The following is an 18,563-nucleotide window of genomic DNA, read 5'->3' on the forward strand; positions in this document are numbered from 1 at the left end:
AGTAAACAGGTACTGTAACAAAAGATGAGAACTGAAAACTCACCACTTTGAAAGTAACTGATAAAGGGGGGAAAAATCACCCTGTACCTTTTTCACTGATTCATGGTGGGCTAAGAATGTTTCTTTGCCTTGTCACACACAATCTGCCCTCCCTGCTCTATACCTTGCAAAGAGCAGAGGCTCTGCCTTGTGTTAGTTTTTGGGTGTTTTTTTTTTGCTGGCAATCTCCCTGGAGAACAAGACAACTTTGAGGGTGACTAACTGAAGGAAGAGTAACTCCAGTATGTGTACATCTCCTTCCAGCAGTTTGTTAGCATTTAAAGACACTGTAAATACATCCCCTTCAGGAAATTTAGGTGAATGGGAAGCTATGGAAGAGCAGAGGAGGGTGGCTGCCTCAGCTTCCCATGCACTAATTTCTGTTTATTCTAACAGGCTTCTAGCCTGCATGGTTGCAAGGACAGCTTGCAAAAGGGACACAAGGCAGCCTTCATGGGGCTGCAGACAACCTTAAGAGTCATTCTGAAGGGGCTGTATTGTCTCATTTCTCTTAACCATTTCCTACACCTCAAAGCTTTTCCCAGGAAGGATGAGGAGTATAGCTGCACACCCCGTTTGACTGAATTTTACTCCAAGAAGATACCTTGCATCAAGGAGCTGGAAGCAGACAGCTTTGGTGCAGCAGGGAGCTGAAGAGCTGCTGGAACAGGACTAGCCGAGTCAAGGCAAGACAACTGCAACAGCTCTGCATGAGCCATACAGAGTCAGCTCCCAAACCCTAGTTACTCACATGATGACTAGGAAGCAGTCCCCACTGATCTGTGCCACTTGACCCCTGCAGCATGGTGGGGAAGTTGGACACTCACATCTTGGTTACATCCAACAAGATCTGCCCTGATCAGAGCCAAGCAGATCCGGCGCATGCAGGCTGGTCGCAGGGGGGATGAAGCGTTCCCTGCCCTGCCAAGGGTTAAAAGCAAGGGCCGGATCCACAAGCAGTCCTGCTGAGGAGAAAAGCACAACCCAGCAATTCAGGCATGTCTCACCCCCGTTCAAATGACATTGTTTCAGTGCTGTCTGCCTCGCCCCTCACTGGTAATTACAGACTTTCACTACGGGGGAAAGAGAGACACGGCAGAGGAAACCTTCATTATACAGACTTATCTCCTACAGCAAAAGCAACCCCAGTGTAATTTCTGGGGCACATTGCCAGGATCAGCCACCAAAGCAAAATGCTTACATTTAGGACAAAAATAAAAGGTGGAGAAGTGTTAAGTGATTTGGGAAGACGAGAAGCCCACCAGGTTGGCTGCCGTACAGCGCCGGGTGTGGGGAGCACTTTGGAGAAACTGGAAAGCCGCCCTGGTTTTAAGCGGTGTGGTTTGCATCTTACATTCTTCCTTCCTTCCTCCTTGTCTGCATGCTCGTGTCCCCTGATGTCTGCATGTGTCCCTTTGTCACCCCTGGCAAATGCTAGTGGGCTGGGGAGAGATGGTTTTGCTAGGCTTCCTAGCTTGATGTTCCTCAAAGGGGGAAATAAAGTTGTAGGTGTAGAACCCTCTCCCCTTTACACACCTAATTACGATATATGCTAAAGAACGGGCTTCTTGGATCCGAAGCTGGGGGCTCCTTCTCACTTTGTCTATATCACAGGGGCCCAAAGTTTGAGCTCTGTTAGAAAGGATGCAGGAAGGATGCAGGAGGGTTTTTCTTCTCAGTAGGATGCTCCCCTGTTACAGCCCACGACTGTTTCCCATTGCTGGGGCCATCTCTCAGGGTTGGCGTTGACCTGCCCACAGGTGGCTGACACCTTCTCTGGCAAACATGGTCTCATTCCCACTGCTTTCTTCCTCATCCTAACTTTCTGTCTGCAAGTGATGTAGATCCCAGTTAAGTTGCTGTTCTTACCCCTGTGCATTCACACGTGCAAAACTGGGAACCGCTATCATGGCACAGTTAGCTCAGTGTTTGTGGGAGAGCTCATTTCAGTGACAGAGTTTTCCTGCAGAGCCCATTGTTGCTGCCGGTGGTGACACCTCATTCTTGCAGGATCTGGAGTCTGATGCTGCATTAGAAAGATCCTTTAAACCTAGAGGCCTTGTCCCCAGGCAGCTAGTGACAGGGATAGGAGAGGACCAGGAGGAGAAAAGGGTTCAATCAGATTGCTATGAAGATGTGTCTGGGGAACTGGCTGAATTTGAATTGTTCTTTCCTACTCATTGAGTGAGCACAGGAAAAGATTTACCTTCTGGCCTTTCCATTTGGGCATGTTGACATTTCCAGGCGGTACTTTCCTCTGATGGAGAGGTTTGACGTCAGGTGGGCTGATTAAAGCCTGCAGTGCCTCTGACTCATTTGGCTACGGCCTGCGCAAGGGGATTTGTAACGTGTCTCTTCTCTTTCTATCACTCGTTATGGTTGGTTTTAAATAAATAAAGCTAAGCTCAATTCACAACTTCAGGGAAGATGCAGCTCAGCTCAGGCTCAAATACGCATTGCCATGGCAACAGATGCTGTCAGGCGCAGGCAGAAATGTCACTCTCAGCAGCAAACTACCCTGCCCGGCTCTCCCTGCCTAAGTGGCGCACAGGGCTGGGGCTGCCAACAGGAAGGCAGCGTGGTGCTGGCACTGCCCGTGACACTTGGGCATGTGGCTGCACTTGGGAGCAGCCCCGGCACTGGCCTTGCTGCTCTCCCAGCCTCAGGAGAGCTCACCTGAGGCAGCCAGCCGCCCTCTTGCTGAGCAAGAACCGCTTTGGGGGAAGCCAGGGTAAGTAGGGTTTGCAGAGCTCCCCATTTGACTGGCATTTCCAGACTAAAAAGCCCTAGTGTGGCTTTTTCAACCTGCAAAAAGGAAGAGAGGAACTTCCTGGGTCAACAAGTCTCATACAGCTGCAGCCAAGCGTGTAATGCAACCCTCTTCATGCACTGATCGAGCTCCGAAATAAAGAGATAAAAATTATCAGCTGCCTTCCAGCAGCCCCACCAAGCAAACCACTCACACTTGCTAGATAGATGCCCAGCACGGAAACAGAGATGCAGAGAGATGTGGTTTCTCCAGCTGACTGCAGGGTAGATAGGTTAGGCAAGGCAAGGCAGGGCAGTAGAGTCCCTGGCTCCTCTGTCCCAGAGTACCTGTCTCTTTGGCATGCTGAGCGTGGTCCCTTTGGTGCTGCCATGTCCTGTACAGCTCTTGATTCATCGAGAGCTTGAGTATGCCAGCAGCCCAAAACATGAAGCATGAAACATGCCTAAAGGCAGCAGCACTAAGGAGAAGGCTCTTTGAAGTGCTCAAGAACTCACCGCCCGTGGCACTGCGCCTGTGCATCTCTAATGTCCACTGACATACAAGCAAAATGAGAGGTTCTGGTTTGTGTGGCAAATGGGGCTAACAGCATTGCCAGATCTTTCTTTCCCCAGGCATCTCAGGACATTTAGTGGTTTTCTTAAAGCCTGAGCACCTGGAGTCCTGGGAACATAGAAGCTTCTAACATCCCCTGCTCTTTTCTTAGGTGACTTCTGATGGTTGCAAGGAACTGGCTGAAAATGAACCCCTCTGGCTACAACACAGGCAGGCAAAACCTAAGGAGCCATCATTTACTGGTTTCAATCCTATTATTTTTAGGCCACCCCCATTGACTGAGCTCTAAATTATGGTTTTCATTTTGGATCGTGGGGGAGCACAATGCATGTGTGGAGGTACTTGTGCGCTCTCCCGTTGACCTGAGCTGCACCAAGAGGCAGCATGTACCCCGTTGGACACTTTGGCAGGGGTAGAAAACAACTTGAGCCAAGAATCCAGTCTTCTTACATAGATCAGTAGGATTGGGGAATGGTTCCTAGGTTAATCCTCATTTTGTAGGTTTAATGCTTCGCCAGCTGGGGTGCCAAGTCATTTTTCTACCACAGCTGATTTGAAATTAACCTTACCTCCTACAGTCACTGCACCCTGCCACATCAGGGAACTTAATAGCATGAGAAGAGTTTGAACATGTGAAATGTTTTTATGACTGCATAGATTGAGCCACATTTCCATGACAAATCACTGAAATCTGAGAAATCTAATTTACAACACAAATTCCTTTCTTTTGTGTGTCTTTCACAACTCAAATTCAAGTCAGAAACTCTCTGGGTTCTGCAGTAACTCTAATCTAGCAAAACTGTGGGTGTAAAAGAGATGAAAAACAATCGCATGAGGTCTCCAGGGCTGGTCCATAATGACTCCAAACCCTAAATTGCTTATCCCTTGAGCGTGGTTTACGACTGCAGTGGATCCTGGCGGAGCTGTGTAACCAGAACTTAAATAAAGGGGAGGCAGCAAGCCCTCCTGAATCAGTGGCATCTGTTCTGGGAAGGGCTGACCCAGAGACAGCCACAGCAAGAAGGTACTGAAACCCACTGTCTCCTCCTAGAAACAGAATTGAAGGTCACAAAGTAAAGACCCCTGCAACCAGCACTGGCCTCTGATTAAAAATAAATCCCTTTCATGCACAGACAGTGGTTTGAGAAGGGGAAAATACTGAACTGTGGTAAAAGCTTGGAGAGTTGATTGCTGGGCATCTTGGAATGGAATCCAAGTGGCATCAATTCAGGTACAACTCTATACCCCCAGCCATTGGCATCAACCTGCAGGCATGCTCCCTCCTCTTTCACTTAACTTCTGTCGCAGTAAACCTGATTTTTATGGTGCTTTCATCTGGGAGCAAATGTGAAAGCAACTCAGTCTTAGGAATGACAGAGATGAAAGGCTGCTTGGTGTCCTACCCATGCTACCTCTGGACTCGAAAATCACGGTCCTCTGTGGACAGTTGGTGCTTTGCCCCAGTACAAGAATTAGCATCATTATTTCCAAATGATGGGGACTGCCACTGTCTCTCACCAGGATGATGAAAAAAAAAGAAAGCACTGTGGTGTGGTGCTCCTACCCCTTCTATTGTACTCAGGGCCAGCAGGCAGCAGAGATATTCAGGCACTTACAAGGCTCACTTCTTCATTTAAAACGCACTAGAGGAAATACTGGTGAAATACATTATATGATTTGCCCACATAACTTTTTGCTGTCAGTTATGGCTAAGAAGGAACCATGAGGAAAGGATCCAACATTTATAGGGGTGAAAACATCCTCTGTTATACCACGCAAGGCAAGGGCATGGCTTGCTGCCCCAAGAACCCTTTGAAGAAGACAGGTTCTCCTAAAGTACCTGAAGCAGGGGATTGAAAATGGAGAACTTCTAAAAAACCTCAGGACTTAAAAAACTCCAAAACAAACCAGAAGCATTCCTCATGAGCAGGTTAACATATAAACATACTTCACACCATATCTGTATTTCTGCGGAAGACCATTAAATTCCTGGGAAGCACCCAGTGCCAGCCTCTGGCCAAGGCAAGGCTACCAACTAAGGGAGGCTGTGACCCTGAACAGCAGCTCTTACTGACTTACTCTTACAGTCAGAATATCTTGCAGTATCCTACACAAATATTAGTCCTGGTGCCAGCAAGTAGTTTTGCCTGGTCTTTTGCTGTCTGATCAATCCTGTGTAAGTCACTCTTCCTTCACTACAGGCTGCCATCCTCTCCTCCTTGAGCAGACACCCAGTGGATTATTTTTGTCTTGGATCACATAGTCCCAATGTTACAATTACATGCTGACCTCAAAGACTTGCTTTTAAAATTACCCTTCTTTAGCAAACCCTCTGTCTAGTGGGTTGGGTGGTTTTTTTATTTTTTATTTTTATACCTAAATAGTTAAATAGTGGGTGTGGTTGAAGAGAGAGGAAAAGAAGAAAGAGAAAGAAGCACACAGAGCAAGCAGCGGGAAAGAGGGTTGTGAGGGTCACAAGTGTCCTCCTCAGGACAGGGAAGTCCATGTGCTCCAGAGAGGAGACACTTGGCTTCCTCTCTTCCCTCAGGAGCATCTTCTTCTGGAGGGTCACTTCTCTTTGCTGACAAATGTCATTTCACTACACAGTGGCCGTCTCTCTTCCTCATAGCTACACCTAGGGACTTATTCTTGCAGCCACTACCTAAAACAAACCAGCGTCCTTCAAACATGGTGTGAAATTTGGACTTTCCTGTAAACATTCACTAATGTTAAATATTTTCTAAACAGAAGAGACAGAAAAGCAACTCTGAAGCGTTCTGAATGGCCTAAGGGTGAACAGGCCTAGGACAGCAATGGGCAGACATGACTGCAGAGATGTGTTCACAGTGAAAACCATGTAGGGTAGGTGTTACCTCTCCACGTTGCTGCTCAGATGATAGTTCCAGCAAAACCCTGCAAAACTTCACAGAATCCTCTTCAGAAGAGGAGAGATGAGCATCTTCAAGGATGGAGAGCAGGAGGAAATAGGTCACCAGTCTGTCCTAGTGAGGAAAAAAAGGGAAGCAATTCATATACTGACAGGAGATGCTTCAAAGCTGCAGCAACATCTCACACCCAGGGTACACACAACTTTTTCACATTGCTATACACTAGGGCTTTCCCTCCATGGTCTAAATAGCTTTAAAGCCCAGCTGAAATGGTTTTAAGGCTGAGTGGAGCCACAGTGAATTGGCTCCAGGTGATACAGGGAGTTTTGGCTGGGCTGGTTGGGTAAAGGTGGCCTTTTAGCAGCCTTCTGTCACATGGCTAGTGGCTGGTCTTCCAGCCACTTTGTCCTTGTGACAGTCTCATTCATCTTAGGCATGTGTGTTGCTTCCGCACTGTTCTGCCCACCTTATCTTCCTGTAGCTTCTTCTGCACTCTGGCTATGTCTCAGTCCTGACCAAGAGTAGCGCTTGCAGGGGAGACCTGCAAACAGTCCTGCAAGCTGCAGGTATTTGCAAAAGGACCTGTCACTCAGTGTGAGCCCTGCTCTGTGCTGTATGTGGCTCTGGGTGGGAATTCAATTGTATAAGATGGATCTGAACATCGTCAGTCTGCAAAACGATCTCAGCATCTTTGGTAAAGTCAATGTCCTAGGCATTTGGGAGGGGTTGGCCCTCTTTCTTTTGTTCCTCCTGCAGCCCCCCTTGGACACAGTATCCTTTCCCCTTCTCTACTTCCTACACAGTTGTGTTGGGGTGTTGTCAGGGCTGCCCAGTGAGCTGGCCTCACCCGCATCAGCATTTTACAGCGCGTTAACTGATTTTTGGTTTGGGGAGGGTTTTTTTGGTTGACTTTTGAAGTCTGTGAAACTGAAATTGATTTGATACCCACTGGAAGAGACTGCAGGCTGGTTAGCACAGCCCAGGCTGGGGCAGAAAGTAATACTGGAGCTCTAGTCAAGTGATACCTATAAATGCTGTCAAGGGACACAACGGTGATGAACAGGCATGTGAAGACTCACCATTTCTCTCATTTAGATTTAAAGAGCCAAATCCACCTATCAATATTGGCTGAGTAGTGTTTGTTTCACTGGTATCAGTCAGCCAGTCAAAGGCATCCATCTCTGAAATAAAAAAAAATCAAATTCCAAACTCTGCTCTTTTAATGAGCTCTGGTAAATTTGCTCCCTTTTGCAGTCCCAGGGTCAATCAATTAGTGACTGCCTAGGGAGAAGCTTAATTAAGCTCAGATAACACAACAGAGGTTTCACCTCCTCTCCCTCCCTCTGTACACATCCTCCTTTACACATCTGGATAAAAGCTTCGCTGCAAAGCCTGCAGAGAGCAATTGCTTCAAGCAGAGAGTCCCCGAGAGCACGTCTGAGCTCCCAAAAAGCATTGCAAGCTCTTGCATCATGCAGAGGCAGGAGAAGCCAGAGCGGCTAGGAAGTGAGAAGATCCACTCTGGCAGCTGCTGCCACGGGGCTAGGGTGTCACTGGGAACAACAAAAGGTGTTTTTACTGAGGAAACGTGGTGCCATGAGTTATTAATCTTCTAGCAGAGGCAGGAATCCTAGCACTGCTCTGATGGTGCTGCTCTTGCAGCAGGAGCGAGCCAGCCATTCAGGACTACTCTGACAAATCTGGCTCCAGCTGCTCGGCTTTATTAACGACAGAAGCCCTTGAGGGGTGGGATCCAGAGGCATCACAGAGATTTTTTTCCCCTTTCCTAAGCACAAAAGACAGAAGTGGAATGTAGCTGAGGAATGCTTCGCCCTTGGAAGGGATGTAATAAATCTCCTTGGATGTGATATTTGGTTTATTTTGTGGGAGTCATTCAAAAGGAAAATGCAGATTGTGGGGCTTAGCGCTCAGCCTATGCTGGCAAAGGATCCCCGACAAAGAATGTCCATTGGCAGGGAATTTCCTGACTTTGCAAGTGAGCAAACGCCTCTTTTCTGGTTACTCTAAAAGCTGTCTTGCTATTATATAAAAGGTTGCTATAAGGCAGACTGTGATCAGTTCTTCTCCAGATCCACCAGGAGAAGGACAAGTAATAATAGGCCTGATTTGCAGGAGGAAAGATTTGGGCTGCGCTCAAGAAAGTGCTTTCTTCCCAGGAAGGTCTCCTGGGCTGCAGGGGGCTGCTGGGGAGGCTGCAGCATCCCAATCGCTAGAAGCATTTCACGCACACATCAGGCGCTGCTCCTGGGTGACTCCACCTCGGAGAGGGGGGGATGGCTTCAGAGACTTCCTGAAGTCCCTGCCCAGCCCTCTGCTGATTATTACTGTGTCATTATTATTTAACTGTGGGAGTGCCGCCTTTGGGATAGGTGCTTAAGGAGGATTCTTCCTGCACTGAAGGTCACAGGACCTAGGGACAAATTAGCAGGCAGAGGTTGGGGAAGAAGAAAACAGAAGGGAACTGATGCACAGATGGACTTGATTTACCACAGAAGCATGGCAAAGAAAAAGCCCAAAGGTGACTGTGGACCTACCACAGAGCAAGATGAGGCCAGGCTCACTGACAGAGGTGGGCGGGGATTACTTCTGGGTTCTCAACGTCTATCATTGAACTCCTTAGGAAGGCTGGATAGATGGCAGTAAACCACCTGGGAACTCTAAACCAGGATTAAAAGGGACCTGGTGGAGGAGAACCAGACTGCATGGGGCCAACCACAGCTGCCTGCTGCAGTTCCACCATTAGGGGAATCACCATGGTGGAAGGCTATCAGGTACGCAGCCATTAGCAGCACACAAACTATTTTTAAATGGTAGAGACTTGGTTATTGCCAGTGGTGGAAAAGCCCCAACTATAAAAAGCCAGAAGCCCTTCCACCTGCCTGTTGGGACAGGAGTGGGGTAGCCTGAGGAGGCAGAGCTGCCACTAGAGCTGTAGGATGCCTGGGGAGAGGTGGAAGCATGGTCCCTGCAAACACTCAGTGACCGCTGCTGTGAACCCCAGAAACTGCCCAGGCTGTTGCCCTAGCTGAGTGGTGAACAGGCTGCCCAGGGAAGTGGTTGAGTCACCGTCCCTGGAGGTATTTAAAAGACATGTTGACTTAGGGACATGGTTTAGTGGCAGGCTTGGCAGTGCTAGGTTAATGGTTGGACTCGATGATCTTAAAGGTCTTTTCCAACCTAAATGATTCTATGATTCTATGACCGCTGATGGAGATCACAGCTGAGGGGTCAGCCACACAAGCCATCGGCTTGTCGCTCTGTCATCCTCCAGAAATGCAATTTTGCTCACTCCATCAGGCTACTGGAGACTCCCCTTTCTTGTGTGCCTGTGAGAAGAGATGAAAAAAAGGATACCATTAACAAGGAGATGTTTGTTAAGATTGTAATTTCCTAGAAGAGGAAGTGTGCGTTCACAGCGCTCAGTGGAAGGCCTAAGGCCCTCACAATAGATTTTAAGAGAGCCCTTCAGGTCACTGACTGCCATTGTCACCTGCTGGAAATTACATGTTTTCAGTGCTTCCTTTCTTGTCAGGGAACACAAATATCTTCTGTTCTGGTCCCTGTGTTTTCATATGGAGAGGAGGTGCCCGTGTAAAGTGACCTTATCAAGAAGTTAGCAGTCTTGGGTTACTACCAGAGCTGGACTAAGCACTTCGCTGCTGTTATCATTGCTATTGATTTTACATTTATAGAGAGCTGCAAATTTACACAGTGCTTAATAAACACAAAGTTTCCTGGACTGCAGCTAGTGACAGGAGAATTGGGAGGCCTTTTTTTTTAAACAATTACATATTTCTATGTTATTTTTTCCACTATAATAGGCTGAAGATCAGAGGAGCTGCTGCCACGCTCCTGTATGACCACACGCATCAGGACGTGGTGAGTGCAAACAGATCTAACATCCTCCCAGAGAGAAGGGCAATTTTATACCACTTATCCCACTGACGCCATCCGAAGTTTTGGACAGATGAGTCCAAAATGAGCTGGGTAACAGTGAACCAGCAGAATGCCTTGAATTCTATCCCTGCTGCGCCACTTAAAATTTCACCTAAGTTTTCCAAAGATGCGGCATTTTCCTCCTGCAAGAGTGGGGCGGTGAGTCTTGGAACGGGATGCGATGTGGGATATCGCTGGACCAAGATATCTGCGAGCAGGTAAGTCCCTTAATGTAAGATAGGCAAATGAACTCCTTTAGGGCACAGCACCATTATCAGCACAAATATTTTGACTCTGGACAAATTATTTGTGCCTGAGCTAAAAAATTAAAACCTTTTGTCTTAAATCTTTGTGGGCATTTAAAGAACATTTTTTCTAAAGGGACCTCTGAGGGCAGGATTAATGTCCCCTGTCCCCTCCACCATACATCCAAAAGCATCACTCTGTGCAACACTGTGACAGAGAGACTCAAAAGAAGGAAAAGGAACAACAACCAGGCATGGGGTCAGGGAGGCTGGAAGATGCAAGGAAACAGTGGAAGTCATGTGGCCTTGAAGAAAGGAAAAGGGGCACATGTTGAATCCAAATAATCTCCAACGAATTAAAACGGCAGGTTGAACGATTCCTGGATGAAAGCACTAGGTTAGGCCTCAGGAGATCCGAGTCATCACATATTGGTGCTCAAAGGGGACTAGAGACAGCAGTGAGGTTAAGCCCAGTGTTCGGGAAGCACTCGGATAAGTGGAAACAGATACTTCAAGGCGATTTTTGGGGGGAGAAAAAGAAAACAAAAAAGGCTTTAAATGCAGAGATGACATGTGCCAAGGCTGTGCTACGGCAGAAACTCTGGCAGGAAACCTTGTGAGATACATGCTCCCTGGAGGTGGGAATATCCTCCAGGAGTTTGGGTCCTCCGCTGAGAGTTCTGTCTTCAGCTCCTCACAAGGAGTTAAAAGTTCTGCCACTCTTCACTCACTGCTTTTGCTCTAGAGATCTGACTGTAAATCAAGGCGTACCGCTCACGCAGTTTACCTTGGCAGGCTGTGAACACCCTACCACTGGCTACAGGGTGTGGCTGAGTGTGCCCAGGCCCTTTCTGCACAGCCTCTCCATATCCTCGAGGCTGGCACAGACGAATGGCCCAGCCTTGGAAAATATTACCATCTCCCAGAGAATGCTGGTTCTGAGCTGTACCCAAAGGAAGCCAGGCTGCACTCAGGGAAAACTTAATGAACAGCTGGGTGAAACTCCCTGGGCTCTACACATGGAGAGAAGCAGAGACCTCAGCTTTTGAGTTCACCTGAGAATACTCCCTTACATCTTAGCCCTGACGCTGTGCTTTCAGCCCGGTACCTGCCTATATGCCATACAGTGTCCCCTGACTTCTGTTTTTGGAGTGCTGGGCACATGTGGATGTAGCATATTTATTTGTCTGCCTCTTCCACCAGACTATCCCAAAATAGGGATAACAGCTTGAGACTCCAAGGTCCCACAGCAGTATTTTCCCACCAAGTATTGCCTCTAGTGAGAAGGACCGTGAAGCAGGTTTGAAGCCCCTTGGCCTTACTTCAGGCACACGCAAGCGCAGGTCTGCAGGGCCATCTGTCCAGGTATCTTCCTGAACCCCTCATGTAGAGCCGAAAAGCATTCTGTCCAGTTCTACGCCCTGATCACACATTGTTCTAAACATGAATTTTTCCAGTATGCTACTGCAGTTCTTAGCAAAACAATCATGAGGGCTAAGCCATGGTGGTTCTGCTGTACACAATATTATTGCAGAGTCCTTGCCAGCACTCTCCACAGAACATTTCAACTTCACTTAAACCCACCATTGCTCCATCTGTACATCTCAATGCATCTGCCAAGCACATAGAATGTGATTCAATCTGATCTTGGAGTTTTTCCTACATGGGCCAGTAGATATCAGTCTGAGTATACGAGTTATTTTCAGCTCGTCTGTGACATCCAATTCCACCCACCAGGCTTGCAGAGATATATAAATCATGGAGGTGTCTAAAATAACAGGCCCTGAGGAAACATCTGTCACCCCCAGAAGCTTGTGAGGGAGTAGGATGAAACATTCAACTCAGCAACTTACTGAATTTTCTTTTAGCTCCAAGAAAGCAGAGAGCAGCGTCTTTCTGACACAGCTCAGATGCCGTGGCAGTTAGATTTTCACATTGCCTTCACACTGCACCTGACCTGTGAACCTAAGGCAGGCAATACAGAGATGCTCAGCAATTTGGATGACATTTGTGCCACTTCACCTTTATCTTCCAAACAAATTGATTGCTTCAATTCCTTTTTGTTTCTGGATTTTTTCCCCAAAATTGACTGGCTGGTTGGCCCTTTGCACCCAATCTCTTAATCAACGGAACACAGAACTTGCTGTGCTGGAACCTACTGATGGCTGCTCTGGTTCTGAAACCTGCCACCTCCTGCGCTGGTGAAGAATGTGGGCCAGAGCCTTGCATACCCTAGAGCTATTAACCTTTTTACATTAAAAATTGGGAAGAGAGCCAAGAAGTTACATTTTCACGCTCCCCCTCCTCCCTTCTGAAGTGAGCTGATCATCTCTCTTGGACCCCAACTCCACTCATTCTTTGCTGCTCTTCGTAGTGGAGAAAACAGCAATGGGGCAGCGGAAGACAAAAAAAAAACCAACACCAAAAACAACACACCCCCCCAAAAAAAACCACCAAGCCAAATCATATTGTATGGAGCGCCACTTATAGGGTGAATGCTGGCAATTTGTGAAGCATGTAGGTTTTGGAATAAGTAAAGCAGAAGGCAGATGGTGCTGCTCTCCTTATGCTGGCAGAAGGCAACCACTGGAGAGGAATCGGGGCGAGGCTCAGCTCCCAGGCCTGGCGCAGGGGTGCGGGCAAGCAGGATCCATCTTGGCTCGCCACACTCGCCCACCTCCGCACCAGGCACCTGTTCTCCCCGCCCCAGGGGTGCACACGGGGCCAGCCCAGGCCCCTCCCGCCTCACCTGCCAAATATTTACGTTTCGGTGGGCGGTAGCATCACAGCGGGCGAGGAGGGACAGCGCACGGCCCAGCGGCCTGACGCCTGCCCAGAGGCCGGTCCGCCCGCGCCCGAAGGCACACGGGCCGGGAGCACCCCCCGCTTCCCCTCCCCTCGCTCCCCCGGCTGCCGTCTCCGGCGAGCCGAGGACCTCCTTCCCGCCCACCCCTCCGCAGCCGGCCGCCGATACAGCGGCCTTCCATTCCCCCCCCCGCCCCGCTACCGGCTCCCCTCAGCCCCGCCGGCCGCCATCGGGCGGAGGCACCGCCCCGCGCGCGCTGACGCTGAGGCAGCGCCGGGCGCGCGAGGCCCGGGCGCGCCCCCTGGCGACGGGCGGGCGGCGCTGCCGCGCCCGTGTCCCGTATCCCTCTCCCTGTCCCGTGTCCGTGCCACCGCCGGGGTTGCTTCTGCCGACGAACCTGCACGAAGGACCCGGCATCCCCCTGGGTGTAGAGAGGAAAGCGAAATGTTTCCTCCGCCAATTTATATCGCGATATGGGTGATTTTTTTTAATGTTTGGGGGGTTTGTTTCTTTGTTTGCGTTTGGTTGTTTTTTTTTGTTGTTTGGTTGGTTTTTGGGGTGTTTTTGTTGTTTTTTTTTTTTTTTTTAAAGTTTGCGCAATTTCCGGTAAAACCCGCCGGTGTTCAACGTCATTTTATTTTTATTTTTAGCTTATTTTTAGAATGAAACGCCCGCCAGGGGGCGCCGCCGCCGCGGCCACGGGGGAGGAGGGCGGGACCGCGGGTGCCGCCATCAGCCCCGGCCCCGCCGCCCTCCGTGGGGGCTCCTGGCATGGAGAAGGGGGTGGGTTCGCCTCGTCCGAAGGCATAGATGGGTCCAGCGGTCCACGTTCTCCCCGGAGGATGCGGAGCATCCTCCGGGGAGAACGTGGACCGCTGGACCCATCTATACATCCTCGTATGGCTGCACCGATAGAGCACCAGCCTCCTCCGAACGCCGAGAGCAGCCCAAGATGTAAATACAGAGAGATAACTGGGGATGTAGATGAGCCTGTTGTTATGGTTTGAGGAACCATAGGAACCGCTGAACAGGCTGAGAGAGTTGAGGTTGTTCAGCCTGGAGAAGAGAAGGCTCCGGGGAGACCTTATAGGTAGATTTAGATCGGATATCAGGAAGAAATTTTTCACTGTGAGGCACTGGAATAGGTTTTCCCAGGGAAGCTGTGGATGCCCCATCCCTGGAAGTGTTCAAGACCAGGCTGGATGGGGCTTTGAGCAGCCTGGTCTAGTGGGAGGTGTCCCTGCCCATGGCAGGGGGGTTGGAACTAAATGACCTTTAAAGTCCCTTCCAACCCAAACCATTCTATGATTCTATGAATTATTCTCTCACCTGATTGTTGTCTGAAATCTCCCATGCCAGGACAAGACACTGATTATTTATTTCAGGGTTGCATACAAGGCTGGGTGCTCAGTGGTTTCCACAAATCAAGCACACCCATAAGAACTCTCCGTGTGATTTTAATAAACGTTTTACAACATCATTATAATATTAGTACCTCCTTCCTATATTTGATTGGTTATTAATTTACATATGATTACACCATCAAGTTATAGCTACCACGCATGCTCAAGGGGAGGGTCTTCACCTGAGCAAGGGTCTTCTTGACCTGTGGGCATGATTTTTAGTATTATAATGGAGGTAGCTCAGCTTAGGACACTAAGAATTTTCACTTTCCTGCCAAGTTGGCTAAACTTCTCAAAACGTGTAGATTAGTACCATCGTCAAGGTCCTTATGCTCGATATGCCTCCTCAAGAATGATACAATACTTGCCTCCCTTGATTAGGAGTTCTTTTCATTAACTCATGCTTGATAAATTCAAGGATAAAATCCTCATTGTTCGTGAGAATAGACATAAGGCCTTTCAACACTATTTACTAATAACATTTCAAGGATATGCTTTGGTAACATGATGACCCCTCCCCACCCGGGAAGGGAAATTGGGTAAAAAACAAGGAAACACAAGGGTTGAAATATAAATAGATTTAATAGAATAAGACTAGATAATTAACATTAATAATACTAAAGAACCAATATAAAATATACAAGGATTATACTCAGTCAATTCTATTGGCAGGAAGCTGTGCACTCCCAGCAGTGGACAGCAAATGTCGACACTGTGAGCGCTACGGCTTCGGGAGGAAGGGAAGGGCTCAGGGGTCCAGCACTGGGGCAAGAAGTTCTCTGGATCGCAGCCATCAAGAAAGAGAGAGAACTCCTCAGCAAACTTTCTAATTTATATTGAATGTGACATTCACGATATGAAATAACCCCATTGGACAGCTCGGGTCAAGTGCCTGGGTCTCCTTGTCCCCACACCTGGCAAGGCTCAAAAACACTGAGATCTTGAAAACCACATACCATAGCTGGCTATAAGTAAGTATTTTCACAAGTTCAGACATTAGAGTCTTCTAAAAGTGCAGTTTTCCCAAGCATTAGAAGAGACCTTATTGAAAAGTTAAATTACTGAAAGAGAAATGAAACCTGTGTCGCTCAAACCAGGACAGCTGTCCAGGCTGGCTTCTTCCTACTGAATAAAGCTGACTCTATAATTCAGATGTAACAGTGGTTCATACGGTAGAGCTGGTTTTCACTGCCAGCTTGGCTACTAAGCGGTGTGTTGTGAGCAGCGTGACATTTCATGCCAAGTACAAACTTGCCGAGAGGTTTGGGAAGGACCCAGGCACTGAACCCATGGTAGCCATGGCTCTGCTGGTAGGAGTTGCGAGCTGGCATCTGGCTCCGGTCTGCCTCCATCGCCCTGGCAGCAAGGTGGCCGTGTGGTGAGAAGCGTTCCTGCTCGCTGTGCGCCAGTATGTTGATGGTGTCATGTCATCTGTTCCCTGCAGGAGCCTGGGGTTGCGGTGCAGAAGGATGGGATAAGAGAGGAATTCATTCTTTCCACTTTTGTAGCCTTTTGGCTCATGTTCTGAGTTGCACCTAACACCTGCCTTTTGGGAAACCACCTAGTATTCAAAACAAAATCCAAAGAAAGCCAGGAAACAGAAGATAAGTGCAGAGTTAACCCAGGTTAGTTCCTAGCCCTTGTAAAAACTAGGATTTATAAGGGGTTCATAGTGCTTGGCTAAAGGGAAAACCCTGTATTTAAGAGGTGATCAAACTTGTAACAGGTGGTGGATAATTATAAGAACATGGAAACTTGGTGACAGCAGACAAAACTGGCAAATACATGTACATTTGGCAAAGTGATGTAAACAGCAGCAGATTACGTTAATCAGGTGGATAGAAGAAGGAGGTGCATAAGGACATCCTTACAGATTCTTCACATGTGCAAGAGCTGATCACCAGTGCCATTGCTGTGTCAGTATCTTTAACGTTTTATCTTTGTTGTTGGCTCAGCACACTCTAGGACCTGCGGTTTCTGCATAGAAGCAGCTCCTTGGGCTGCCAAGCTGTCTCCAGGTCACGCAGAGCGAGGAACATCCACAGAAACGGGAGTGGAAATCAGTGGAAAATCTACAAGGGGATGCTAAGTTATGAAAGATCTGCTAGAAAAGGGGTTCAAAATGTGCCAGCAAAGCTGAGCATGCTGTTTGTGTATTGCATTTGGTAGGAAGCAATACAGAAAATTGTCTGCGGAATGAAAGTACAGAAATATAAAGGATTATAGAAGGCACGCCAGGGCTGAGCTGTCTGCTCCACAGAGGGCATGGGCAGAGCTTTCCCAGCCACAAAGCACTGCTGAGACTGCAACAAAGGGCAGCAAGCGGAGTATCAGACACGGAAGACTTCAGCCTGAAGTCCAAATCATGGACATGTGAGCTGACGATGCGAAAGAAGGAACAAGGCAACTGCTCAGGAGCAGCTTATCCTGGAACAGTTCACGAAACACCTTATCCCTTTTACCAGATATTCCACGGGCACTTTCTCTCACACGTTGCACATGCTTATTTGACGGCAAGATTTCTTCAAGAGATGGCAAACAAATTATACACCGAATAAAGATTCCACTGAGCTTCTAGCAACTGTGGATTTTGATTTGGTCAAAAAGTAGTCAGAAGCAGAACCTGGAGATGTTTAGCCCTGGAAGGTATTTTGTTTTTTTCTGTCTACCACAGTACCTGATTACTGTTTCTGATATTATCATCTGCTTTAATAAGCAAATTCCCTCAAACAGCAGTTGGCCCTAATATATCCCTCTTCCATTCCTGTCTCCTTGGCCACATATTTCTTACTCTGCTAAGTGCTAAATGGCTCTTGGAAAGTGCTAAGAGGGTGTTGTGAAAGGTCTAAGCCGAGCTTCACGAACAACTGCCTGTACAGAGAAATAGTCCCATCGATAGGGTGGTGCCAGGAGGCCCAGCAACAGTCTGGTTGAAGACCCTTGCTTTGACAAGGCTGGAGAACTGAACTTGACGGTTACCTTCTCAAGATAATTTAGATTAGACAGTTTCACCTTGTGGAAGTGAATTTTTTTTGACCCGAACTGAAATGAAACCACTGGATACTTCATCAGAAATATTCTACAAGATCAGTATGTTCCTGCTAACCAGGTCAAGTTCATCCGCTCTGCCCGCTCCACCAGAAACCCTCTCAGCTGGCAATCTCACCACTCGATAATTCTCAGAAGTGAAGAGCAGTTCCTGGAAGACAATGGGAACAAAGTCCCAGGCCCACCAGCCCTGATGTGAACTTGGCTTCTGAAGCTTCAGCCAAAGTCAGGATGAAACCCAAAGCAGCCATCCTGCAAAGAGGCACCGAGTCGCCAAAGCCAATTCAAACATTCCCCAACTAATCACCATTGTCTGGGCATGGGCAGAAAGTAAGACATCCAATGTTTTTTATCTATCTTCTCCAACAAGCTGCAGCATGTTGGGGCCACCAACAAGCACTGGCCAGTGTATAAACTTCAACCTGCAAGTAAAGGGGAAGCTTCACCATATGAGAAGGCATTTCCTTGCAAGAACATTTCAAGAAAGGAATGCGGACGGGATCTTTTAAGCTAAGCAATTTCCTAGGTGAACCAGCTCAGCCTGTGCTCTCACCATGTTTATCTGCTTAACTGCTGGGAGATGTGGATCTTATCCTCCCTGCACATGAGTTGGGATCACAAGACACCTCTTTGCCCCGTTAGTGACTGTCACTTGGGGGATCTCTGCTACGCTAGACTGTAGCATGTGGTTTTGATCCAGTGAGTATTGGCATGGACTGGCTTCCAGCCGGAGAAAGCAGCCACTCTGTGACTAATGGGTCAAGTTACTTGTTTTAACTCTAAACCAACAGGTCTGCAAAAAACCCCTCCATCTTTAGTTAGTGATTTTTTTGTTTATTTTATAGGGTGCTTCAG

Source organism: Larus michahellis, chromosome 4, assembly GCF_964199755.1.
Source record: "Larus michahellis chromosome 4, bLarMic1.1, whole genome shotgun sequence".
Classification (NCBI taxonomy): domain Eukaryota; kingdom Metazoa; phylum Chordata; class Aves; order Charadriiformes; family Laridae; genus Larus; species Larus michahellis.